The following is a 19,768-nucleotide window of genomic DNA, read 5'->3' on the forward strand; positions in this document are numbered from 1 at the left end:
TACTTTATATACTTAAACTTTATATACTTATACTTTATGTACTTATACACTCACCAAAGGATTATTAGGAACACCATACTAATACGGTGTTTGACCCCCTTTCGCCTTCAGAACTGCCTTAATTCTACGTGGCATTGATTCAACAAGGTGCCGAAAGCATTCTTTAGAAATGTTGGCCCATATTGATAGGATAGCATCTTGCAGTTGATGGAGATTTGTGGGATGCACATCCAGGGCACGAAGCTCCCGTTCCACCACATCCCAAAGATGCTCTATTGGGTTGAGATCTGGTGACTGTGGGGGCCATTTAAGTACAGTGAACTCATTGTCATGTTCAAGAAACCAATTTGAAATGATTCGAGCTTTGTGACATGGTGCATTATCCTGCTGGAAGTAGCCATCAGAGGATGGGTACATGGTGGTCATAAAGGGATGGACATGGTCAGAAACAATGCTCAGGTAGGCCGTGGCATTTAAACGATGCCCAATTGGCACTAAGGGGCCTAAAGTGTACCAAGAAAACATCCCCCACACCATTACACCACCACCACCAGCCGGCACAGTGGTAACAAGGCATGATGGATCCATGTTCTCATTCTGTTTACTCTACCATTTGAATGTCTCAACAGAAATCGAGACTCATCAGACCAGGCAACATTTTTCCAGTCTTCAACTGTCCAATTTTGGTGAGCTTGTGCAAATTGTAGCCTCTTTTCCTATTTGTAGTGGAGATGAGTGGTACCCAGTGGGGTCTTCTGCTGTTGTAGCCCATCCGCCTCAAGGTTGTGCGTGTTGTGGCTTCACAAATGCTTTGCTGCATACCTCGGTTGTAACGAGTGGTTATTTCAGTCAAAGTTGCTCTTCTATCAGCTTGAATCAGTCGGCCCATTCTCCTCTGACCTCTAGCATCAACAAGGCATTTTCGCCCACGGGACTGCCGCATACTGGATGTTTTTCCCTTTTCACACCATTCTTTGTAAACCCTAGAAATGGTTGTGCGTGAAAATCCCAGTAACTGAGCAGATTGTGAAATGAGCAGATTGTGAAATACTCAGACCGGCCCGTCTGGCACCAACAACCATGCCACGCTCAAAATTGATTAAATCACCTTTCTTTCCCATTCTGACATTCAGTTTGGAGTTCAGGAGATTGTCTTGACCAGGACCACACCCCTAAATGCATTGAAACAACTGCCATGTGATTGGTTGATTAGATAATTGCATTAATGAGAAATTGAACAGGTGTTCCTAATAATCCTTTAGGTGAGTGTATACTTTATATGCTTATATTTATATACTTATACTTTGTGTACTGATTATATATACTTATTAATAAATAATATATTTTTATCACTATTATTTTTAAAAGAGTTGCTGATTTTGTAATACTGCTGCAGCATTCTCCACATGCTAATCACTGCCCCACATCGAATTGGCACTTTGATCAGCCATGAATCACTTCACTACCCCCTGTTGAATGTTGCATCGTATGTTGTTAGATATCTCGTAGTAGTATTGCAGTATTTATTTAAATTGAAAATGCTTAAAACAGATCAATTTCTCACAAACACATCTATTCATGAGTGATTTAAACGGCAAGGATGAAAATGATTAGGATTAGCTCTTGCCAAAATAGGGCTTGTAAACTTTTGTGGTACTCAGAATTAACCCAAACAACTATGACTCTATAATCCTCTATAATCACTCTCACTCTGTCACACTTGAATCAAACTCCAGGTCTCGCATGTAATGAGCAAAATTTTCTTCTTTATTCAGCAATCCAGCATAGTGTTCCAACCACACTCGGGGACAATGCGCAATGCACCCCGCACCCAGAAATCAGCAGGTTAATATACTATAAGACGAATTCCCCTATATGGACTTCTAAGTCCTGATTGGTTACCAAACATCTGCAAACCAGGTTTCGAACATACAACAAACATAATACGCCACCTCTATTGGTCTACTTCAAGGATGTTCAGTTTCCAATCCTCGTTAGGCCTAGGCCTCCTATGAGTCCCACACATAATCCTGTCTATCCAGCCTAGGAAGGAGGGCAAAAACCCTAAACATTAGGGAAATTCCACTCCCAACCCAGCAAAAAGGTGCAACCCCCCCTTTGGTGTCCATGGCTGGCATGGCTCACAATGTTATCAGTAAGGGAAACCCCAACCCTATATTACCTAAATAAAGACTTCAGCGTAAACATATACAACCCTTATGGGTACATAACTTGCTTGTGTGTTCAAATGCTACCATACAACAAACTGCGTCTAGCATAGTATAGCAGCTACATTTCAAGGCTTCCTGCAGGTCCCCTTTCTCCCCCCGGTGATGTTCCCTTCAGCCCAGTTCTCCAAGATCTGTGGCCTGCAAAGCTGGTTCCGTGCAGGTGGCTGTGAGGCAAGGACACACGGCACCATCCCCAAAACAACAAAACCTGAGACACAAGAACAATCCCACAATGCCTCCCAACCCTGGCCTACCATCACTTTAAATTTCCCTTCCACACTTTGAAGTAATGTTAAACATATACTACATAATCCTGAAAAGGAGTGGTCACTAAAATTAAACAGCTCGCAGATCTTCACAATGCAAGAAATGCAAAGATGGAGAAAGCGAAGAACAGTTCACAGCCGGCTGGGCACATTGTCATCATCAAAGATTTTAAGCATGTTTATTTATATAGCACAATTCGGGCACAAGGCAATTCAAAGTGCTTTACAAAGACAAGGATACAATCAAATTAAAATGTCAAAATCACATTTCAAAGATAAGTAAAAGAAATAATAATGAAAATAAATAATTTTATTAATCAATTACAATGAACACATAATAATAAGAAAAAGCCAAAATAAATAAATAGCTAACTGAAAAGACGTCACATTTTAATGACAGAAAATGACTGGTGCTGCACTAGGAAACTCTGACCATGCAACAATTCATCTAATTCCAGCATACAGACAAAATCTGAAAACTGCTAAACCTGTTGTTACTAGAGTGAAACACTGAACATGTGGAGCAGTAGAGCAATTAAAATCATGCTTTGACTCGACAGACTGGAATGTTTTCAAAACTGCTACTAACAGCGTGGATGAATACACGGACACTGTAACATGGCACATAAGCTTCTGTGAGGACTCTCGCATTCCCAAAAAGTCTGTTGTCAGCTATAATAACGACGAACCATGGTTTACAACTGAACTCAGGCAGCTTCCTAAAACAAAAGATGAAGCTTACAGGAGTGGTGACAAAAACCTGTTCAAATTCTACTGCGGGTTTGAAAAGCCACATTCGCGCATCATACAGCCCTCACCTTTTCAATGGCCTTCTTCACACCTGGGTACCTTCACACCTCGCCCACACTATACCCAGCTCACCCCCCCCACGTCCAGCCACCTCCCCAGGAGAATCAACGACAGAGATGTAAACAAGATCTTCAGTAGCCAAAATACAAGGAAAGCTCCTGGTTCAGACTCTGTCTCCCCAGCCACTCTGAAGCACTGTGCAGATCAATAGTCACCTGTCTTCACAGATATTTTCAACCAGTCACTGAACCAGTCAGTGACTACAGACTGGTGGCTCTCACATCGGTGGTAATGAAGGCTTTTGAGAGACTTGTGCTGTCATACCTTAAAACCATCACAGACCTATCGCTTGACCGCAGGCTACAGTCTGCCTACAGAACCAACAGACCTGTGGACGATGCAGTTAACACTGGACTCCATTTCTTACTCCGACTTTTGGAGTGCCCTGAGACATATGTTAGGATTCTGTTTGTGGACTTTAGCTTTGCATTTAATACTATTCTATCGGAGCTAATGCGGAATGAACTCTCACAACTGTCCGTGCCTGATCCAAAATAACATGTTATAACCACGATGGCCCAGTTTTACGCTACAATCATTGAGTCCATCGTCACCTCCTCCATCACAGCCTGGTTTGGATCAGCCACTGAATGAGACAAGGCCAGACTGCAACACATCATCCACTCAGCAGAGCGAATAATCGGCAGTAACCTGCTTACCCTCCAGACACTTTACATCACCAGAACCAGGAAACAGGCATACAAAATCTTTGAGGACCCATCTCACCCTGCTCACCACATCTTTCAAGCCTTACCCTCCATGAGAAGACTCATGGCAATCAGAACCAAGACCACAAGACACGCCAAGAGCTTCTCCCCTCAGGTAGTCTCTCTCATTAACCAAACCAGTCTCTGAATGGACGTTCAATTAATCGTCAGCTGCAGTGAAATATCCACCAGCATAACCAGTGAACAACTGATAAACTTCCTCTATGATTATATTCTGCACTCTTGCACATTATGCACACATACTGCAAACTCTGTATACATATTGCACTCTTGCACATATAGTTGACTTGGCTGCTACTTAATAACGGCACCATTTAAGAGCCCTTTAAATTATTATACCATTTATATAGTTTATATTCATACTACAATGATTACTATGTACACACACATATATAAATATCATAATACCATCATTACTACCATTAATAAACTTAATTATCATATAATTATCATATTACCCAATTGCCAGTCTATTGTTTATTACCTTTCTGCATATGTCTTTGCTAAATGTGGGTAACTCTCGCCAGTGTGGGGAAGCAATAAAAAAGGCCAACAGAATGTTGGGTTATATCTCTAGGTGTGTGGAGTTTAAGTCAAGGGAGGTGATGATACACTTATATAATTCCTTGGTAAGACACCACCTAGAATACTGTGTGCAGGTTTGGTCACCATACCTCAAGAAGGACATTGCTGCCTTAGAAAAGGTGCAACGAAGAGCTACGAGAATGATTCCTGGTCTTAGAGGAATGTCTTATGAGGAGAGGTTAGCGGAACTGAATCTGTTTAGCCTTGAGCAAAGGAGACTAAGGGGGGATATGATTCAGGTCTATAAGATTCTAACGGGTCTGGATGCTCTTCAGCCAAATGACTATTTCAATATTAGTCTAAATACTAGAACTCGTGGCCATAAGTGGAAATTAGCGGGAGAAAAATTTGAGGAAGCACTTCTTTACACAGCGTGTAGTTAGAGTATGGAATAGTCTTCCTGCTAGTGTAGCGGAAGCTAAAACCCTGGGTTCCTTTAAATCAGAGCTAGATAAAATTTTAACAACTCTGAGCTATTAGTTAAGTTCTCCCCAAACGAGCTTGATGGGCCGAATGGCCTCCTCTCGTTTGTAAATTTCTTATGTTCTTATGTTCTTTGTAATGTCATGTAAAAGCACCACCAAGGCAAATTCCTTGTATGGAAACATATCTGGATTCCGATTCTACATCCTTCATCAGTACTAGAAAACTTCCATCCAGCGTTGCATTTCACTTTGACGCTGTCGCTTTTGAAACACTTTTCTGTGATCTAGCTCTTGTTTTGGTCGCCGACTATCATCCAACAAAAGGTTCATTTCAGCTCTCCTAATCTGACATAAACCACACTCACAAACACTTTTGGGTTACTGTGTCACCGGGAAGGGATGGACTCCAGTCAGGATGGGTTTCCAGCATTTCCTATCCTGGCTGTTCTCTTTAGGGACAAACACAGGAATGGAGTCTAGTGATCACACCGGAACTTGACTTACCTGAACGGAGATGTATGGAGCAGACTCTCATATGTGCAGGGATGCTCTGGAATGCAAGGTCTTTACGCCCCACCGCTATAAGCTACGCCATCCGACGCCATTTCGTCAACTCTTCCACTTTTGCTCTTGTCTTTTCCAATCCAGAAAAGAGAAGAAACGTATACCGGTCCTGAAGACCGAAGAGAGACCCGAGTCGATATGGGGCTGCCGCTTAGCGGGTCGCCGTTAGCCGGGCCTCCGTGACGCCCCCGCGCAGAGTAGAATGCCCAGGGACGTCGCAGCCACCGGCGTCCTCCCTGTCCTCTCAAAAAACAGCAATCATTTAAACAAACATGAGGGAAAATTCAAAAGGCAAAGATGAAGTCATGCCTTACCTCAGCACAGCTGCCCACCGCACAAACGACAGCGTGTCACCTTACTTTAAAAAAAAAGAAAAAAGGCGGGAAATTGGGGCCGCGCACGGACAGGGCCCCTCCCTCACACCACATGCGGCTAATTAGTTGGCCATCCAGAGGCACTCAGTCTATTAGTCACCCATTCAGTCAGTCAGTTCTGCCTTTCAACAACAGGGGGCAGTAGAGGTGCACCGTTCCCGGAAGCACTGCAATACCGGGTCGATGCCTGGAGCAGATGGGGCAAGCCCCACTTCCGGCTCCCTGTTCCAAAAATCCGTTTAATATGTGGTCCCCTCCATGGGGGACGTATCAAAATAACCTTTTCATACCAAAACAAAATGTAAATCAGCTCAAATACATGAATAATAAATATTATGCTTGTACTACTTACATTAACACATAATCACAATCTATAAGGCTGAAACATTCCCACACTATGCAAATCATGCCAACACAGTACAATAAGACTTTCAAAGATAATATTAAACAAACACCCACAGAGTGTTCCAAAGTGCATTTTGCAATGTCTATACTTTGAATGTCAAATTACAAACTTCACATAAATCTAAAGTACACTAAGATTAAGATGAGTTTGTTACCAAACCAAATATATAAGAAATAATTTATTTGCCAGGAATTAAGTTTATGATATTGAATGAAATGTGTGAGCATGCCCCAGTTAGTGAAAGTGTGTCCCCTACCCCAAGACTCCAGAGGGTTAAAAAGGAACACATCCGCAGACTTCCAAGCTCTGCACTAGGGCTGAACGATATTCTGTTTTGACATCGACATCGCGATGTGCGCGTGAGCGATAGTCACATCGCCGGAACATACGATGTGAAGGGTAGAAGCCCATTGTGTATTAAGAGAACGGTAGCACACAGTAAACACGAGTTTGTTGTATGGCTTGTTGCTGGGGTGACATGCACGTTCCGCGTGCCTGCACAGTGATTGGTTCGCTGTGTCGCTGCTCACCGCTCACAGCCAACATTCACTGCTAAAAATGCGCGACGAAGAGGATCCGCCGCAAAAAAATGATTTCGTACCAAAAAGAAAGTCGAAATCATCTATTTGGGACTATTTCGGCTACAAAAAGGAGGATGTTGACCAAAAAGAGGTACTTTGCATGGAGTGTCATAAAGTTGTGGCCACAAAACATGGAAACACCACCAATTTGTCTGATCACTTAAAACGGCACCACAAAGCTCTTTACAACGAATACAAAGCCAAATCTGGATGTCAACCAAAACAAACAAATGTTTGTGATGCCTTTGCCAGTGTGACACCTTACCAGAAAGGCTCTCAATGACAGAAAGAAATAACAGACGCAATAACGTTTCATATCGCTAAAGATATGTTGCCATTAAATACCGTCGCCAAAGAGGGATTTAAGAAAATGATCCGAACGCTTGACAGGCGGTATGTTATACCATCCCGCACATATTTTTCCCAAGTTGCGATAAAAGAGCTGTATGAAAAATGCAAATCTAAGATTGAAGCAGAACTGTCGCACGTGGAATACTATGCAACTACAACAGACTTGTGGTCCAGCAGGACAACGGAGCCCTACATGAGTCTGACGGTCCATTTCATCGCAGAGGACTTCGAGCTAAAAAGTCGCTGTTTGCAGACGGCATTTTTCCCGGAAAGTCATACAGCCGAGAATGTCGCAGAGGCCCTGAGAGAAGCGGTGTCCGCTTGGGGCTTAGATGAGACACGTCAAGTCTGTATAACAACAGATAATGCAGCGAACATGGTGAAAGCTGCCGATCTGAACAAGTGGACCAGGCTACAGTGCTTCGGCCACAGACTGCATCTTGCAGTTGGTGAGTAATGACCATGATCTTTATCCAAAATAAAAATACATTTTTACTCAGCTGTTTTACTTAATAACCTGTCCTGAACCTGACAAAACTTGTAAAATGAATTTGTTGCATGTGTGTACGTAGAGCTTTAAAACGTAAGAAAAAATAGACACTAAACATTTAATTTTAAACAAAAAATAGTTTTATGAGCACATTTGAGGAGCTCTTTTCCAAAATGCGATAACTCCATTTCAATAGTTTTCAGGGAAATTAATTGTTTTACCTAGACCCACACATTTTGTGAATATTCAATTTATCCTGTTAAAATGTTTTTTGCTTAGTCTGAACATGTTGAATAATGATTATTAAATCAAACAACTATATTGTTGTTGAAAAATTCAAAGTAAATTTTTTTTCTTTTCAAAACGCTATAAATCCATCCATTTTTCCCAAAAATTGATGGTTGTCTTTTTTTAAAAGTCTTTTGTCTTTTATTTTTCATGTTCGCAGTTATTAATAAACAATTAAAATGTCTCATTGCAATATTTTACATATTCCTAATCATTACTTTTGCTGGTTCTTTGTCACAGCTTTTAGGGGCCGTGTACATGAACGCGTCCTGCATCAGCACCGAAAACTTAGAGAGAGAGAGAGAGAGAGAGAGAGAGAGAGAGAGAGAGAGAGAATAAGATTTTTTTACTTATTTTGAGGAATTATAGCCTAATGAACAAACATCTGTTAGGAGCGCAGCCACGTTGGATTGCGAGAACGTTCACTAGGCTAAAATTAAGTTCGGTGCTTATTGGGGTTTGGAAAGAAACTGCATCTTGCAGTACATTTTAAACAAGGAAATTATTATTGGCGTTTATCGCGTTTTGGAAAAGAGCTCTTCATTTATTGTTTGAAATAAAACAGTGTGCTTCAATAATTAAAGTTCGCAATGTTTTGTTTGTTTTCTCCGCTTAGAAAATGCAGTGAAAAAGGATGGCCGCAATGATCGTGCTACAGGAGTCTGCAAGAAGCTGGTGAGCCACTTCTCTCACAGCTGGAAGGCCAGCGATGCCCTGGCAAAAGTCCAGAAGGAACTCAATCTACCATCACATTGTCTCATCTCAGAATGCCAAACAAGATGGGGTTCCAGACAGATGATGATCAGCAGGATATTAGAGCAGCAGCAGGCTTTAACTCAGGTCCTGTCTGCAGACAAGAAGCTGCGGCATCTAATTCCAACCTGGCAAGATATAGATGTGCTGGAGTCTGTAAGCAAGTCACTGGGCCCAATGCTGGATTTCACTGATGCACTTTCAGGCGATGAATACGTCAGTGTCTCCTTTGTAAAGCCAGTTCTTCAGCTCTTCAACACTTCACTACTGGAAATGCGAGAGGAAGACACAGACCTGACCAAGAACATAAAGATGAAGATGCTGGACTACCTCAATGAGAAATACGAAGATGATGATACTCAGAAGCTGCTAGATATGGCATATTTTTTGGACCCCCGGTTCAAGATAGACTTCATCAGTGCAGACAAGAAGACCCAAGTTAAGGCCAGAGTGGTATCACAGATGATGGAATGCCAGGAGAAATCAAGCTGCAGCACTGACGTGGAGCCCAACGTTACCAGTGCACCCCAGGCAAAGAAAGCAAAGAAGTCACTGGGAAGCTTCTTTAAACAGAGAGAAACTGAAGCAAAGGGTGATTCCTCTCTGACCCTAAAGGATGCTTTGGAAGCAGAGCTAAACACTTACCTGCTAACACCTCCAATAGACAAAGAGGAGGATCCACTTGCATGGTGGAAAGTACACAAACTAAGCTTTCCTCATCTCGCCAGACTTGCCCGCAAAAACCTGTGTATTCCTGCGACAAGCTCGCCGTCAGAGAGACTTTTCAGTACTAGTGGCAACATCGTCACTTGCCAACGAACCTGTCTCAAGCCTGCAAAGGTTGATAGTAGAGGTCGACCGATATGGGTTTTTCAATAGCCGATGCCGATGACGATATTTAGGAGTCAGGGTCAGCCGATGGCCGATATATGCTGCCGATATTTTTTGGCCGAAAATTGGACGTTTTCCCCTCTATTTGCATGATAAAATATCACATTAATAATAACAAACGATACACAAAATTTCTCAACTTAGCATTTACTGAATACTGACTTGTGTAAATTTAAATATAAACTTAAATAACAAAAACACAATACAACTTATAAACAACTTAAACTTATAAACAATAAAGATAGCAGCATCAGAATCTCTTTAGCAGCAAACTCATTCTTCAGCTCCCAAGCTCACCAGTCTGCTGCAGATATTGCACCTGGCTTTTCCTGGTGTTGGCTTTGTGAAATGCTGCCATACAGGATTAGATTTTTGTTCAGCCATCAGACAGCAATTACTAAAACAGAAGAATAAATGCAAGGTTAGAATTTTTATTATAGTACCTTCATCTTCAATTCATTCTACAATTCCAGTATTCCATGCACATTAAAACAATTACACTCTAATACATTTTGAAGAAAAAAAAAACACTAAGTGCATCATGGTATGATGAGTAGTGTACACTAACATGTTGTTTCTGTTGTTAGCAGACAGATAGCTTAAAGCCAAATTCACAATCAGAATCTAGTGATCCCGGAAAATAAAATAAAATAACTGTCGTATTGCACAGCCTTGTATGCAAGGACAACATAAGCCCCTAGTGATTGTGACGTTGTCTACGTATAAGCCCGTATAAAGGACAGACATGTTTAATGAGGAAACTAACTGCGCAAAGTCATGCACTTTTTATCTAGACGTCTGACAAATTGTTTGAATCTCCGGTCTCAAATGAAAAAAAGTTGCACAGAAGGACCATTGTCAGCATCAGCTCAAGTAAATGGTAACCAGGCTTTCGAACAAACACTTTTCTCCGCCATGCATTGTTCTTAGCAGCTCTGTATTTCCCGAGGACGGCGCTGTCTGTGATCAGGGCAGAGTAACGCAACTCTCACACACGCTGCAGTATCTGAGAGCTGCCTGCTCCGCCCCACACACTCACAGAGTGAAATTAACTCTCCGACACAAGAAAAAAAACATAACTGATAACATCGGGCTGATATGGTAATAATTAAAATGTTAACAACTAAAATGATTTTTAACGATTAAAAAACGTCTGTGAGCCCACCAATAAGCGCACAAAACGAACTCTATTAGAATCAATGATCCTTAATGTTACCTGTAAGCTACAGTTGGTTGAAGGCTCATTATCATTACCCCAGTTCCCAATAGCGTAATTCGCGTTTTCTTTTAAAGCAACATTTCATAGCAAACTACTTAAATAAACAGGTCATTGAAAGATCAGAATTTAAGCCTTACCGTTTTATCCCAGGACTCTTCCAAAAACTTCTGGCTGTGGCCCTGCACAAGGCAGCATGGGTCACGTGTTCCACAGCAACAATATTAATAACACTGGGCTGCCCGCAGACGTGCCTGTCTGAAAATCGGCGTAGTGCACTCGGATATCGGCCGATGCGGATACATTAAAAATGCTAAATATCGGCCCGATATATCGGTCGACCTCTAGTTGATAGACTTGTATTCTTAGCTAAAAACCTTGAGTTAGCAAAGCAAATAAAAAAATATATATTTAAGTTATGTTATGAACCAATCAGGGGGGTTGGTGTTGCAAAGCTGCTGTTTAAATGTGTTCAGCTTTTCTGTTTACAGGAATATGTTCTCTAATCTGTTTAGAAGATTTAATACAAAATATATAAAAATTTTATTTCATTTAGTTTATTTCATATATTTAGCCATGATTATGATGACCAACACCAACACTGTTTTACTTTGGCACTTTGGCTAAGAAAAGTTGACTTAAAAGATTGTGAACCAAAATGCTTATAAGTTGTTTTATAAAAAATATATTTATTTTAAGTTATATTGTTGTAAATCAATCAGGGGGGTTGGTGTAAAGCTGCTGTTTTATTTAAAAATGTGTTCTGCTTTTGTGTTTACAGAAATGTTCGAATTTTGGAATAAAATATTAAGTAACCTTTTTGTCACTTGTAATGAAGCTTGCTTATTAGTGAAATTATTAATATGTAATTATTGGTAATTATTGACTTTAGCCTGGATTGATGGCTCTCAATATCGCAATATATATCGTTTGGAAAAAAATATCGCAATGTAATTTTTTTCCAATATCGTGCAGCCCTACTCTGCACAAGGGTCGGGCTAAAACGGCATCATACACCTTCCCAAAACACATAAAATCAGTAAGCTTGGGAATGAAATAGGTTAATCGCACAATAAACAGCACAACAGATCAAATAAAATGCTAATAAATGTTAATAATGTTAATATTGATGAATAAGTGCTACAGTGATCAACCAAAACAGTGCTCAATAAAATCTTTACGTGCCATTAAATAAAATCCATACCAAATAAAACACACACACAGAAAAACAAAGCACACTTACCTAAAACCCGAAGTGTCCTCTGTGTGCTTCAGGAAAGTGCATCACGTGAACCCTGTAGGATGGAGTGTCACCACCTAGACGTACCGGGGCAGCTTTCGCCTAGGATCAAGGCAGTTGGATGGATGTCAACTTACCTCTGGGGGTAGGTCGTTTAGATAGATGGCTGCTTCCTTCTGGGGGCTGGGGGTTTGGGTGAATGTCAGCTTACTTCTGTGATCAGGGTCTTTGGGTGGAAGTGAGCTTACCTCTGGGGTCAGGGGGTTGAGTTGAAAGCAGCTTGCCTCTGGGGTTGGAACATTTGGGTGGATGTGATCTTACATGAGGGGCCTGCATTTTTGGGTGGACAGCAGTTTGCCTCTGAGATCGTCTGCAGCCGCCCCCCAACTTTCACAGCCAGGACCCCCTCCCTTCCCTAAGGTAGAATAATTCAGACATCCCAACCTGCAAAAACTCAGTTCAGTGAGGTGCCCCCAACCGCCCGACAGTTTAATTTCTTCATTAATTTCCTCTAGTCAGCGCACTAAATTACGAAGGTCAATATTATGTATTATTTTGACAATAATATAAGTAGATTATTTTACCATTTATGCAAATTCCTTAATTATATTCCATTGCTACGTTACAAAAGTCTTCAAGGAGTCTTTCATGACAGCATTGGCAACTAACCAAGTGTCTAACTAGTGTAGACCTGAATAATACAGCACATGAAATGACACTTGTTAAACTCACCTCAACATGCATTTTACAGTCGTTTAAACCGTCATGAGCAATGCTGAAATCACTGTTGCTAACAGTACAGCACGCAACACTGTCATTATTTTCATCCTTATTAAACATGGATACACTTTCTGAAGTGAAATGCGTTTTATACTTCCGTTTTTTGGGGCACTCTCCGTCTGTCATGATGCTCCACTGAACCGATAACTTCGGTCCTCGAGAAGTTAAATAGAAGCCCGCCCACATTGAAATCTGATTGGCTTATTTTGCTAAGTAAACCAATCAGGATGCTGTCTGTCTAGCACGGGCTACAGTCACACACGCAGGGATCAACACATATATGCAGGTTCTCTCTTTCTCTCTCTCTCTCGCTCATTCCGTCGTACGCGCGCGTCTCTCCAGTGCGCGATGCACACACTACTGTCTCGCATGCATGCTCTTGTTTACTTCCTCTTCTTTCCGGGATATTTTATTCAATTTGCGGGTATCAGGGAGTCGCTGTCAATATATGGGAGACTCCCGGAACTTCCGGGAGAGTCGGGATGTCTGGATAACTGCTTATTTGTACTATAATGATAGCTGTTAATTTTCAGGGAGCTATGATGATATTCGAAATTGTGCAGGGTTATATAAGTACTGTGAAGCTGTCGTTATCCAGTTAAATGTTTAAAAATATGTATTATTTTATCATATTTTATGTATACTTTAAGCTTATTCACAGGTCTCTCCTGCATTCATCTTACCGTCCGTCCATGCCTACTTCAATGTAAAATCAGACAGATTGCTTAACTTGCAGCTGTCCAATTACGCGTACATATTTTATTGCTGCAGATAATTAAGGTAGGTAATACAACGCTGAAGGTTAGATGTATAGTACGATTACATATGTACAACATGTGGTCATTTCAGTCAGACAAACGTTTAAAATGGAAAACCAGCTTTCCGTTTTTACCGGCAATTTCCATAGCACGTCTGAGTCGAAGTACTACACTGCCATCTATTGGACAAGTCAGGTTACTGAATCGTGAAATGTGTCTGTACTAAAATGGATAATATCTTCAGTCATGTTTTCTTTTAGGACCACTACAAGAGGATTATCAGTATGAAGGTTTATCAATAAAAATAATTTATTAAACTAAATATTACAGGGCTCTCCCTGAAAATAAGACACTCTTAGCTTCCAAAGGCAAGGACACATTCTAGTGATTTTCCAGGAGACTGGACCTAACTAACCTGGGGCCTTATTAAAAAAAACAATCAATCAATTCATGTTGAAGCTCACAAGGTGTGGAGAACAAGAAACACAAGTAAGGGAGAAAGGCAAGGTGCAAAGCATACACAAGCAGTGTAACGACATATCAGTTACAATGTATGATTAAAAATACATCATTTCTCACAGTATGAATAGTGGTCCGTTGCTCCTACTATAGCCTCACGCCTCCAGGGTCATGGGTTCAATCTGCACCCCTGCTGTAATAAACAGTGACATTTTTACAGTAACATACTGTTTAAAATAGTACAATACTGTAGAAAAAATGCTTTCTGGGCAATATTTATGAGAACCTTGTCGATAAAATACTGTAATGTACTGTAATTCTGTACATGAACTGGAAAAAAATAAACTGTAGAATTTACTCAGATTGAATGATGTAACAATTTGCACTCACTTTTTTGGGTTGACTTTATACCCAATTCTAAGAAACATTTTAAATAAATAAAGCTATAGTCTACCCACTGTCACAGTACTATCCTATAAGATTTACTCAAATCAATATTTCAATATTAATATTAATTAATTTTAATATTAACATTAATTAATATTTCAAATCAATATTTGTACTCACTCGTTTGGGTAAATTGGGATATTACTTTTTATGAGTAAAGTAAACCCAAGTTTAGCAAATAACATACCTAATGTATTTAAAGGGCCCTTTTCAGCATTCAACGCAAAGTGATACCAGGTTTGAAACAAGGGTCTTTGCCAGCATGGCCTGATACAGTTTTCTGTCCCTTTGGGAGTAAAGGTCTTTGCTCAAGAGCTCATTAATATGGCTATTCTGCCAAGACTGGGCTTTTCTGCAGCTGTGGTATATTTCACCCACCGTCATGAAGGAAACTCTCCCAAATACTGATCTTGCAAGATGTTCTCTGTTGAGATAAAAAAAAAATGGAATAGCTGTGATTGCTCATGTAATGCTTTTTTGGGGTGATGTATTTGTTAATGTAAGGCCATTTTGATTACCCACACTTGGCCTTGTAGCCTTATATTTGCAGAAAAGAGCCTGAGCTGTATGTATATGTATATTTGCATAGCATGACATGGTACTGCCTTTGATTTAGTAGATTTTTAATTCACTGTTATGATGTTGAATAGGACAAGTGCATAAATCCCCAAATATATTGGCTACCACAGCTAAAACGGATCTTGGTGGGGTGTGTTGGTTCGTGCTCTATGGAGTGATCTTGGGTGGGAGGCTAAGATTGGATGTACATAGAATAAAAAACCTCAATGTCTTCTAACATCCCCACCATAAGAAAACACATTAAGTCCTGCTCATACTAATTCTGGTATCTAAACCATCAGCTTTCCAGGACTCTTTGGCAATTATACATCTCAAAACACACAAAGCCAACTGATACAGAGCAATCAGTTTAAACAACCAAAGGAATCCTGAAGTAAAACAAGCAATGATATGTGGTGGAGACTAATATCTGTGGCATTCCATTCTCAACTGCAGTGGGATTCTAAATATTATGTAAACATGGATATCCAAAAAGTAAACCTAATTAAAATCGAAATATTAAATGAGCAGAATGATTAAATTTGTTGTTCTATCCCAATGTAGGAATTATTAGCTCAAATAAATTTTAATATTCTCCACCAATATGTTTGAATTAATTAAAGTTTAATGAATTATTATTTAATGCTGATTATTAATCAATTGTTATGCCGAATGGTCGGCTCCTCCAAACTCAATTGCGGCATCCCTGTGAGTCTGTTAATGTGAGACTTAAATGGGATTCACTAATTACCAGTATCGCTTAGTAACCTGGGTTAGAAGGCTCGTCCAGCGAGCTGCATCACCAGGTAATGTACACGATTGGTAGCGAAGCTTCCCTCACGGCCAATGAGAGAGAGTCTCGCGATGTTTCAGGCGAGTTTGAGGTTCAGAGCGTGTAGCAAGATCACACAGAGGCAGGAACTTAGTGTGAGTACTCAATGACGGAGGCTGAAGTTGTGTAAAAGACATGCATTTATTCCTAACTAACACTACAACTAACATAAGACAGACATTACACCTAACACAAACAACAAACACGAAATAACAGAATAAAACAAACGATGTAATTATAAAAATGCAATGACCGGATTTAAATGAGTAACCTTAAATGGGAAATACTGTTCTGCAAAGCAAGCATAGTTTGTGGAAACACGACCCTAAAGTCTTATAGCAGGTTAAACAGAACAGCTTAAGTTGTTAGAATGAAAGGAAGTTGGTTTACTTGGTTGAAGAGTGGGGGGGGTCTTGGCAGTTGATGGCAGAGCTGCTGAGCTGATGGCACTCAGGAAGGCGCGGCGTTTGGAGCAGTGGAGTGGAGTCCCTTTAGATTCTCTCTCCTGGTGAAGCTTTGTCTTGGGTGCTGTTCTCTGTTCAGCTGGGCCTTCACCGGAGGGCTTCTTGTGGGCTTCTCTCCTCCCGGACTGATGTTCTCCTTCGGGCTGGTGGTTATTCTCTGCGCTGGCTGGCGGTTGTTCTGCTCGCCTTTGTTCTGAGGTGCCAGGATTTTATGCTGTAAAGTTCATGAATAGGGATGACCAGGAATTCGACTCCTGGCCCAATGGCTGGCCATCCATTTGGCGGGCTTTCGGAAGGGGGTCTGTATCAGTCCTTTTGAGATTTATGGCCCGACTGATTCTCCCTTTACTGATGATTTTCATTAAGCTGTTATAACTTTTGATACATCTACTTTTATGGTAATCACTGACCAGATTTGCAATCAGGGGTGATTAACAATCAGTTTGACACCAAACATGCCATACCAGCTTCACAGGTACATACCTCATACCCTCTGTATTAATTGATTAAACAATTAATTATTTTATCTATGTGACTGATTCACATCAGGATACAGGTGTTTTGGGTTGCACCTCAACAGATGTTACACTTTGTGCGGATATTACATCAAATATTCATATTACAAACAGCACATCTTATCCATAGATAGGCGTGGCCATTAGTTTGTGGTAATATCAATATAAGTTGCACATCTGGAAACAACATATTTTGTTTAGTGTGGCTTATGCCAATTCATCTTCTCCAGAATGGATAAGATACACCTTAATTCAGTTCTTTTAACATAGCATGGTAGAAACAAAGAAACTTGGTGACTGTCCACCAAGATCAGATAAGGACCACAAAGGAATGTTGGAAGAGAAGGGGGGGGTTTTAACAAAGTTAGGACACATTGGTTACACTAATTTTCCAGATTCTTCTGGTATACCATGAGAACATATATACAATGGTAGCTATACCTATCTATTTATTTAAATTTATATGTGTTCAAGTACAAAGGGGTAAAATAGGTGATACTCCGTGAACATGGTTATAAGGGTGGCACACAAAACACTAAGATTGTCTAAGGACACATACAAACATAACGTATCTGTAGATTGAGACTAGTAGTCGTGAGTAAATCAATATACATTGTATACAAAAGCCAAACTTAAATGAAATTTCCTTTAGGGTGTTCGTCCGTTGGGTGAGTGAGATGTAAGGCAGAGTGTATGTGGAGGGGGGTTGTGTGCCAAGTCAAGGGCAATAAAAGTTGGAGTACTGGCCTCCCTTGTTATCTGTGTGTATGTGTTCGTGTGTGTAACCCCCCTTTGGTGCCTCTCGTACCAGGCTCGGCCTTGTCTCAGGCCACCTGGAATTTAGGCCCTGTGATATGTGCATGTGTGATCCTACATATCCCCCCTTTCGGCTGATGATGGCATTGCCATCATTCAGGCGACGGAAGTTGAAACAGGATCACCACCATGCAACGAGGCATTGTTGACATCCCATTGTTTGGCACTCTGGGTGGCACAGTGACAGGATGGACAGGGAGGAGGCTCAGGGGCTGGCGCCTGGCTTCTGGGACCGCGAGGAGTGGTGAATCCTATGTCGAACAGGGTGCCAACGGCTGCTGCAGCTCCCAGCAGGGTGCTCAGGAGCCTCTTGGGCCGTCGATTGGACTCAGCTTGGGTCTCGGTCGTTGGGTTACTGCTCCAATCTGTGGGTAGTGTCAGCGGCAGCATGATGCAGGGCCTCCTGAGTCCATCTGACACCTGTCCCACTAGTTTGGGGTCTCTCGGGCAGGTAATGGCTCAGTTGACATCGTCCGACGAATATTCTCTCTGTGTGGGTACAACAGTTGGTAATCACGAGACCGGGCTGTCCCCGGAAGACGGTGCCAGGCGGAGGCCCAGGGAACGCTGTGTCAGACTGGAGCCTCAGCCTCCTAGGCAGAGTAATGCTAATAGCGGGGGCAGCATCATCCTAGTAATAGGGGGTAGAAAATAAAGACCAGATTAGGAGTGAGGTGGTGAGTCGAGACTCTGAATGTTGTGCACACCGGTGCAAAAGAGAACAGGAGAAAGAAATAGTGGGCAACAATTCTTGGCCAGAGAACAATTGCAAAGAAACAAACGGGACAAAGAAAATTGCAAAACTGGATCCTCTTCAGTAATTTCCCGGGCACGCGTGAGCCACCCCAGGTCCTTACCAAAAACAACAACCAAAATAAAATGAAAAGCTATCAAAAGAAAGAAACAGATAAGTACAGCAAAAACTGAAAAGGTCACCCAGATATCAGTAGTCAGGCCCACCACCTTAATCTACCCTATCTGTGACCATCTTTCCTCCCCTTTCTCTTTGGTCTTTCTCCTTGGGAGTTTGGGGAGATTTCAGACTGAAAAGATGTCTTTCTTTTGGTTGGAATGTGGTTTATTCCAAGCTGCTGGCTTCATCTTGAGAAGACTGGTTGGTGGGTGTTTCAGGCTTTCTCTGGGCTTGGTATTTCTTGATTTGATTCCGATGAACCCGCTTGAGGCATGTTTCGTGGGTGCCTTTGTTGGTTTGGATTCGGTAAGCCACAGGTGACAGTTTGTCCACGATCTCATGTGGTCCCGACCAGCGTGGTAGAAGCTTCCTGGAAAGTCTTTGTGCTGAGTTTGGTTGCACAAACCTATAGTACCAGATTTTGTCTCCCACTTGGAGTTCATCTTGTGAGGTTTTCTGGTCATTGTAGGCTTTCCTGCCCTCTGCGGTTCTTTGCAGGTTTTGTTGGGCGAATGCAAAGGAAGCTCTCAAATGCTGGTGCAGGCTGTCCAGATATTGTTGTGTGGTGTAGGCTGTGATGAGATTGTTGTCACCAGGTTGGTAGAGCAGGTGGAGAGGGAGTGTCATTTGTCGTCCTGTCATCAGTTCGAAGGGGGACACTCCTGTGGACTTGTGGGGTGTGGCTCTGATTGCCATGAGCACCAGAGGCAATTTCACATCCCAATCTTTCTGATTGGATGCCACATATTTCTTGACCATACCGACGACGGTTCTACTTGGCCGGATGCCATAGGATGGTGGCTGATGTGGAACTGGGCTTTGATCCCCAACAGTTTCCAATTGTCCTGCATCACTTCGGCTGTGAAGTGGGTGCCTCGGTCTGAGTTGACTTTCAGTGGGAGGCCAAACCTGGAGAACACATGGTTTGTGAGCAGATATGCCGTTGTCTGGGCTGTGTCATTGGGTG

General features: G+C 41.6%; 1 long non-coding RNA gene and 1 pseudogene across 1 annotated transcript; both read right to left on the reverse strand.

The window, feature by feature from the left end:
• Positions 1 to 6,185: 6,185 nt before the first annotated feature.
• LOC140584028 (U2 spliceosomal RNA) lies at positions 6,186 to 6,418 on the reverse strand (annotated as a pseudogene).
• Positions 6,419 to 9,934: 3,516 nt separating this feature from the next.
• On the reverse strand, positions 9,935 to 12,324 carry LOC140584017 (uncharacterized). Its single transcript, XR_011986067.1, has 2 exons — positions 11,160 to 12,324; positions 9,935 to 10,200 (listed from the first exon to the last, which is right to left on the reverse strand). It is a non-coding gene; the product is annotated as an uncharacterized lncRNA (long non-coding RNA).
• Positions 12,325 to 19,768: the final 7,444 nt, after the last annotated feature.

The sequence above is a fragment of the Paramormyrops kingsleyae genome, unplaced genomic scaffold, assembly GCF_048594095.1.
Source record: "Paramormyrops kingsleyae isolate MSU_618 unplaced genomic scaffold, PKINGS_0.4 ups29, whole genome shotgun sequence".
Classification (NCBI taxonomy): Eukaryota; Metazoa; Chordata; class Actinopteri; order Osteoglossiformes; family Mormyridae; genus Paramormyrops; species Paramormyrops kingsleyae.